The sequence below is a fragment of the Propithecus coquereli genome, unplaced genomic scaffold, assembly GCF_000956105.1.
Source record: "Propithecus coquereli isolate 6110/MARCELLA unplaced genomic scaffold, Pcoq_1.0 Scaffold213, whole genome shotgun sequence".
Taxonomy (NCBI): Eukaryota; Metazoa; Chordata; class Mammalia; order Primates; family Indriidae; genus Propithecus; species Propithecus coquereli.
Genome location: NW_012146412.1, coordinates 1,802,631 through 1,810,156, shown reverse-complemented (window position 1 = coordinate 1,810,156; position 7,526 = coordinate 1,802,631). Strand labels below are relative to the sequence as shown.

At 43.2% G+C, this 7,526-nt stretch overlaps 1 pseudogene; it reads right to left on the bottom strand.

Annotated features, from left to right (window-relative positions):
* Positions 1–4,466: 4,466 nt before the first annotated feature.
* LOC105810481 lies at positions 4,467–6,705 on the bottom strand (annotated as a pseudogene).
* Between the last annotated feature and the right edge of the window lie 821 nt (positions 6,706–7,526).

Below are 7,526 nucleotides of genomic sequence, written 5' to 3'. Positions count from 1 at the left end.
ACTCACTCTAGCCAGGGCAAAAGAGTGAGACTCTGTCTCAAAAAAAAAAATAATAATAATTTTGTGAGCCAGTTGACAAAAACAGCCATAATTTAAAATTAAATTATATTTACTTGCTTTTAAACAAACTATTTAATTTTCTTTTTTAATTGAAAGATTATAATTGTGCATATTCATGGGGTCCATAGTGATGTTTCAATACATATATGTCTGTGATCAGCTCAGGGTAATTAGCATACTCATCATGTCAAACGTTTATCATTTCTTTGTGTTAGGAACATTCAATGTTCTCCTTCTAGCTATTTGAAACTGTATATTATTGTTAACTCTAGTCATCCTACCATGGTATAGAACACTATGATTTATTCCTCCTATCTAGCTGTAATTTTGTATCCTTTAACAAATCTCTCCCTACCCTTCCCAGCTTCCAGTATCCTCTGTTCTACTTTTCACTTCTATGAGATCAACTTTTTTTAGCTTCCACAGATGAATAAGAACACGCAAAACATGCAAAACTTTCTGTTCCTGGCTCATGTCACTTAACATGATGTCCTCTAGCTCCACCCATGTTGCCAAGAATGACAAGAATAGTATTTCACAGCGTATATGTACCACATTTTCTTTATCCATTCATCTGTGGTTGGACACCGGGGTTGATTCCATGTCTTGGCTATTGTGAACAGTGCTGCAACAAACATGAAGGTACAGACGTCTCCTCGATACACTGATTTCCTTCCCTTTGGATACACACCCCACAGTGGGCCTGCTGGACCATGTGGTGGTTCTGTTTGCAGTTTTTTGAGGAACCTGCATATTGTTCTCCATTGTGGCCGTGCTAGTTTACATTGTCATTTCCAATGTATAAGAGTTCCCTTTTCTCCATAACCTCATCAATATTTTTTAGTTTTTGGGTTTTTTTATAATAGCCATCCTAACTGAGGTAAGATGACACCTCATCGTGGTTTTGAATTGCATTTCCCTGATGATGAGTGGTGTTGAGTATTATTTTCATATATTTGTGTGACTTCTTTTCAGAAATGTCTGTTCATCTCATTTGCCCACTTTTTAGTCAGATTGTTTTTTGCTGTTGAGATGTTTGAGAACTTATATATTCTGTGTATTAATCCCTTGTCAGATGAGTAGTTTGCCAATGTTTTCTCCCCTTCTTTAGGTTGTCATTTCACTCTGCTGATTGTTTCCTCTGCTGTACAGAAGCTTTTTAGTTTGATATAATCCCACTTGTTTATTTTTGCTTTTGCGGCCTATAGTTTTGTTTTGTTTTGTTTTTTTGAGATAGTGTCTTGCTTTGTCACCCCAGCTGGAGTGCAGTGGCATCATTATACCTCATTGCAACCTCAAACTCCTGGACTCAAGCAATACTCCTGCTTCAGCCTCCCACGTAGCTGGGAATACAGGCGCATGCCACCATACCCGGCTAATTTTTCTATTTTTAGTAGAGACAGAGTCTCGCTCTTGCTCAAACTGGTCTCAAACTCCTGGCCTCAAGCGATCCTCCTGCCTCAGCCTCCCAGAGTGCTAGGATTAGAGGCGTGAGCCACTGCGTCCAGCTTGCTGCCTATGCTTTTGAAGTCTTATTCATCAAATCTTTTCCCAGACAAACATCCTGAAGCTTTTCCCTCATGTTTTCTTCTAGTAGTTTTATCATTTCAGGTGTTACATTTAGGTCTTTGATCCATTTTGAGTTGATTTTTGTATGGGATGAGAGGTGGGAATCTAGTTTCATTCTTCTGCATAATCCATATCCAAGTATTGAAGCACCAAGTATTGAAGAGGCTCCAGTCCCAGGACCAAGTATTGAAGAGGCTCTCCTTTCCCCAACGAGTGTTCTTGGCACCTTTGTCAAAAATCAGTTAGCTGTATATATGTGGATTAATTTCTGGATTCTCTATTCTCTTCCATTGGCTTATATGTCTGTTTCTATGACAGAACTGTGCTGTTTTGGTTATTATAGCTTTGTAATATATTTTGAGGTCTGGTAGTGTGATGCTTCCAACTTTGTTCTTTGTGCTCAGGATTGCTTTGGTTATTTGGGGTCTTTTGTGGTTCCATACAAATTTTAGAGTTTTTTTCTATTTCTGTGAAGAATATCACTGGTATTTTGATAGGGATTGTATTAAATCTGTAGATTGTTTTGGATAGTATTGTCATTTTAACAATATTAATTCTTCTGATCCATGAGCATAAGATGTCTTTCCATTTGTTTGTATCCTCTTGTTTTTTTCACCAGTGTTTTGTAGTTTTCCTCATAGAGGTCCTTGGTCAAATTTATTCCTAGGTTTTTTTGGGGGGTGGGGGAGCGGTGCTGGTTGTAGCTATTGTAAAAGGGATTGCCTTCTTGATTTCTTTTTCAGCCAGCTCATTGTTCATGTATAGAAATGCTGCTGATTTTTGTATATTAATTTTGTATCCTGCAACTTTACTGAATTCATGTGTCAGTTCCAAGAGTTTTTTGGTAGAGTCTTTAGGTTTTTCTATATGTAAGATCATGTTGTCCGCAAACAGGGACAATTTGACTTCCTCCTTTTTGATTCTGATGCCCTTTATTTCTTTCTCTGGCATAAACTATATTTAAAACAAAGGTAGTAAGTACTCAGAACTCATCGCTTCCTAATGATTTTGCTGTACATTTGCTATTATTATGCTCTTGAGCTTATTTGTGTCTATCGTGTCTGTAACATGGAAACACTATATCATGGTAACTGCACATTTCTTTCCAGCTCCACCTTCAGTGATGTCCCATGGGTACCTTGAAATTGACTGTAGTAGGAGTAATTTATACCATGAAATTGGCAAACACTATAAATTAGGATTTTATTTGTTGTTTTAATTTTCTAGACTTGTGAAAGTAAATGGAGAAAATGTTAATTTATGAAACCTTTTTTTTTTGAGAATTTGTTGTTAAATATTTATTTACCAGCACACCACTGCATCTGGTATCATTTATATCCGATTTTAAAAAGAAAGCATTTCTTTAACTCAGTGGTTCACTTTTTTTTGCATATTGCCTTTATTTCACAGGAAATGATTTTTATTGATTATTTTTGGCTACTTTGTCAAAAGAAAAATATAAAACAGTTGTAGGTTTAACAAGATAAGAGATTAACTACATATGTTCAAAATAAACACATTGTAGTGGGCAGAGCAGTCAAATTTCCAATTCAACTTAAGTCTGCTGTCCTCAACTACGGTTTTGTTCCCACCTTAACAGCTCAATTCTAACTACTCCAAAGCAACAAGAAAGAGAATTAAAAGTCCCTTTTATTTCACTAAAGTAGAAGCAGTGGAGTTGTACAAATCCTGGTGTGCCAAAGTCACCTACATGCTGTATGAGAAATAAATTTTTAAAGTTTCTAGACCATGGCAAAAAAAAATTTGACTGTGAATCATGGGGAACTGGACCAACTGCATCTTTTCAGTGCTTGGGTTCACCTGCAAACCACTCAAGACAGCACTGCGGATGTGAGCAGGGGGTGGTGGGGCTCTTGATAAGTAGCAGAGCAGGTATTCTTATTTCACAGTGACGTTAGTGAGGCTCTGTTTCCTTCCTTTGACCCATGAGACTGCCGTTTTGTGCCTGGCAGATCAGTCCAACCCACGCTGCTTGCTACAACAAAAAGTCACTGCGTGCTTTAAGACAAGCGCATAACGCAGATGCCCATGAAGCTATGAGGCTCCTTGGGCCAAGACGTGGACCTGGCTGTCGGGAATGTCCGCGGCAGCAGCAGCCCCTTCACGCAGCGGGCATCCTGAGGAGGGGGAGCTGCGACAGGGGCGTGCGGGGTGCAAGTGCACCGGGAGCCTGGGAAGAACTGCGCTCCCAGCAGGCTGCACACACCTGCTGGCCGCCAGCCCGCAGCGACTGGCCTCCTCGCTCACGGCCACGGGGGGCGCTGTCGTTCACGGGAGCATGCTGCCGGGGGCAGGCGTCCCTAGGCTGGGCCGGTTGTCCCGGGATTGCAGCGCGTATAATACAAACGTGCAGATTGTCAGAGTAGGCTGGAGAATCGCTCCCACGAGCTTAAGGGCTGGGGCGGGCTGAGGACTGTGGCTCCCCGGGCCGGTTCCTTTCCCGCCGCGCGTGGAGGGGACGAGAGGGGCCTGTGGGCTGACGGAGGCGCCGCTGCCGGGACCAGCCCCTCCGCCGGCAGCGCCCAGGCTGCTGGCTGTCTCCGCTGTCTTCCATCACGTCTTTGTGGCCGCTTCCTTCCTTTAGCTTTTGCTAATGGGTTGTGCTTAATTCTAAGGGCTGTGATCTCCTCGTTCTGAGACGCTGTCACAGCTGTTAAGTGGGTCTCAGGAAAGCAATGGCCGGGGACCCTGCGCTGAGGACCTCCGACTCCCACCGTGTGGGCTCTGCATGATCTGGCCTCCGTCGCACCTGCCGGTGAGCTTGACTTTGCTGAAGGCAACAAGCGCCTTCATCCAGTGGCCCCGGAGTGGGCGGGTCAGGATGGACGGACCACCTGGGCCCCTGTGCCTCGGCCTTGCGCCCGCCCCCACTCCCAGTTCACCTGCGGGTGGTTGTCGGCCGCCACGAAGTCCAGCGGGAAGGGTACATGGCGCAGGAGTCCGGGCCAGACACATTCACCTTCACACCAGGAACATCCTCCTGCGTTCTTGTCACGATCGTTTCGTTGGGGGGCTCCTTGATGTACAGCCACAGCTCGCTCTTCTCCGGGCCCAAGCACGGGTCGCACTCTGCGGGGTCCCACTTCTCGCTGCCGCCTGTAGCGCACTCTCCACTGCGCTCAGCAGTGGTCCACTCGGTACTGCAGGCTCTTCTTCGCTGTCAGTACTGTGGAAGCTCGTCCTCTTGCCTGACTCCCACCACCCCCGAAGCCCCGACTCGCTACTCCACTCGAGAGCCACCTTCACAGGAGAGCTACCTTCACCCCTCTGGGCCCGAAGCTGGGGCCGCTTGGGCCAAGACTCACGACTGTGCCAAGGTCCCAGAACAGACCTGGAAGGAGGGCAAGAGGGCGAGGACCTAGATCTGAGGGGGAGGGAGAGGGAGGTAGTGCGGCGAGGTGATTCCACTGGAAAACTCCTGCAGGGCACACATGGAGTAGGTCTCTCCGCCTCAATGGTTCGCTTTTTAAAAGAACACTATTTTAGCAGGGATTTACATATGAATTCTCTCGTACTTTTGGTTACATTGTTGTTCAACTGTTTACATTATTATGATCTATGTAATATTGGGGTGTAGCTAAAAACTACATTACACGCTATGATTACAGTCCGTGATTAGACTTTTTGGTTTTCCTTTAGTTAATGATAGGCTTGTATTTTATTTTGTTAGTTTTCTATGTATCTGTGATGATTTCCCCCATATTCTCAAATAGCTCTCGAGTCAGATTTTTCGATAATTAAATCTATCAGATGAACTATTGCCTCTCAAATGACCTCTGTCCTTTGCCCCAGTGTGGACTGACTGCTCTCTCAGCCCCTGCAGAGCCGGCAGCTTTTCAGTTGCTGCCGTGGGGAAAGTCCTTGTTCCTCTCTCCTCTGTTAGATCTCTTGTTTCCCGGAGTGCGGAGCACATTCTTTCTTGATTTTTGTCTGTCACAATGGAACACATCCTCCAGTAGTCTTCTGAGAAAGAATGCACCGGTGGTTCATTTGGAGGGGGAACTTGAATGCCATGCCTCATATTTGACTGTTTGGCTGAATTTAAAGTTCTAAGTTGCAAGTAATTTTCCCATACTAGCTTCTAGTATTGTATTGAGACATGCAATGCCATTTTGATTTTTTATTCTTTGTATGTGACATAGTTTTTGTTTTTTGTTTTTCTCTCTCTCTCTGGAAAACGTTAGGATTGTTGTCTGTGCTGTTCTAAAACTTCAAGAGAAAGCGCATTGGTTTGGATCTTTTTACCATTCATTTTGCTGGGCACTGTTAGGAGATTCAGTGAGATTTCTCTGTCTTATTGTATTGATAATGTCTGTCCCTTTATTTTCTCTATTTTCTGGAACACCTATTAGATGGATGTGGACCCCCCAGACTTAGGCTCTTAGTTTTTATTTTTTCTCCTGCATTGGCAGTTAGTCATTTTGTTCTCATTTCTTAGAAATTCCCTTAGCGTATTTTCCCATCTTTCTTTTTCTAGTCTAGAAATCTAGAATTAATTCTTATCAAATTAAGTTCCAAGATGTAGCTGGAACTTCAAGTTGTCTTGAAAGAAAGATAAACATCCTTGTAGGTTTGCCTGTGACTATATCATAACAGGTAGCACTCCTGTCTCCTGACTCTCAAAAGCATCTTGTTCAGGACCTTACTGATTAACTTTAATGATGGATTTTTATTAAGGCTTGTCATCCACTTGTATACATGTTTACTTGGGGGATTCAAAGGGTGAGCATGTCTTGGTAGGATGGAGTCCATCACACAGCTCTGGAACAGCCACCCGAGGCAGCATGAGCCAGTGCAGAGTGATGGGGAGCACCAGAAGAAGTAGTCCAGAACAGAGAATGTGAGAGGCAGCCAGAAAACTTAGCTTCCTCTGAAATCCTCAGGAGGAACCACTTTCCTGTAACCACATGGGGTGGGGACTTGAGTGATTTTACTCAGAATGAAAAAAAAGTGATGACCCCAAAACTAGAAACCTTGGGGACACTTGAGCTGCATTAATGAGGTTAAAATTTTTCATGTTCGTTTCCTAACTGGATCCAACTTGGAGCTGTCCATGCTCATTGCCAATATCTAGATTGAAATCTTAGTGCTTTTCTATTTTATTCTATTAGTTCTTTATATATATATATGAATTTTATCTGTGATATTTGCTACCAGTTTACTTCCTGATTTCTTATTTCCCCAGTTGCCATTTTTAGTTGGTTTATTAGTCTGTTTGTTCATTCGCTTGTTTAACATTGAGCCATTTCCAGTTTTTGTGTAAATTTTGTCTCTTAGCTGATTTTATTAAATCTTAGAAAGCCCAGGATAATCTAGATTGAACATGACTAGCAACTCAGCTCCAGTTCCATATTTGATGGAATAAGATAATGAGGATGATAATAATGATGACGATGACATAATAATAATGATCAACATTTATTGAGCTTTTGCTTTGTGCCAGGCACTGTTCTATAGATATTACATGCCTTAACTCATTGAATCCTCCTAACAATATATGAGACAGATGTTATCATTCTTCTCATTTTACATCTTGGTGATAAAGCAGAAACATAACCACCCAAGGTCACTCGAAGGAGGTGGAAGAGGCAGAATTCAGGCTGAGGAGGTCTGTCTCCAGGATGCTTTTCCTCCCCACTGCGTCGGCCACCTCTGGAGTGAATAGCCAGACCCTGAGCTAAGTCCATTAGACACATTGCACCACTGACTTCGTCATACAACCACCTTAAGAGAGAGGTGCCATTACATTGCACAGATGAGGAGGCAGGCTGGGAGAGGTTAAGGCATTCATCCGAGGGCATGGAGCTGCAGAGAGCTTGAGCCAGGAGTTAATCCCAGAGTGCCCGTGTACACAGCCCAGCTTTATAACCTTTATT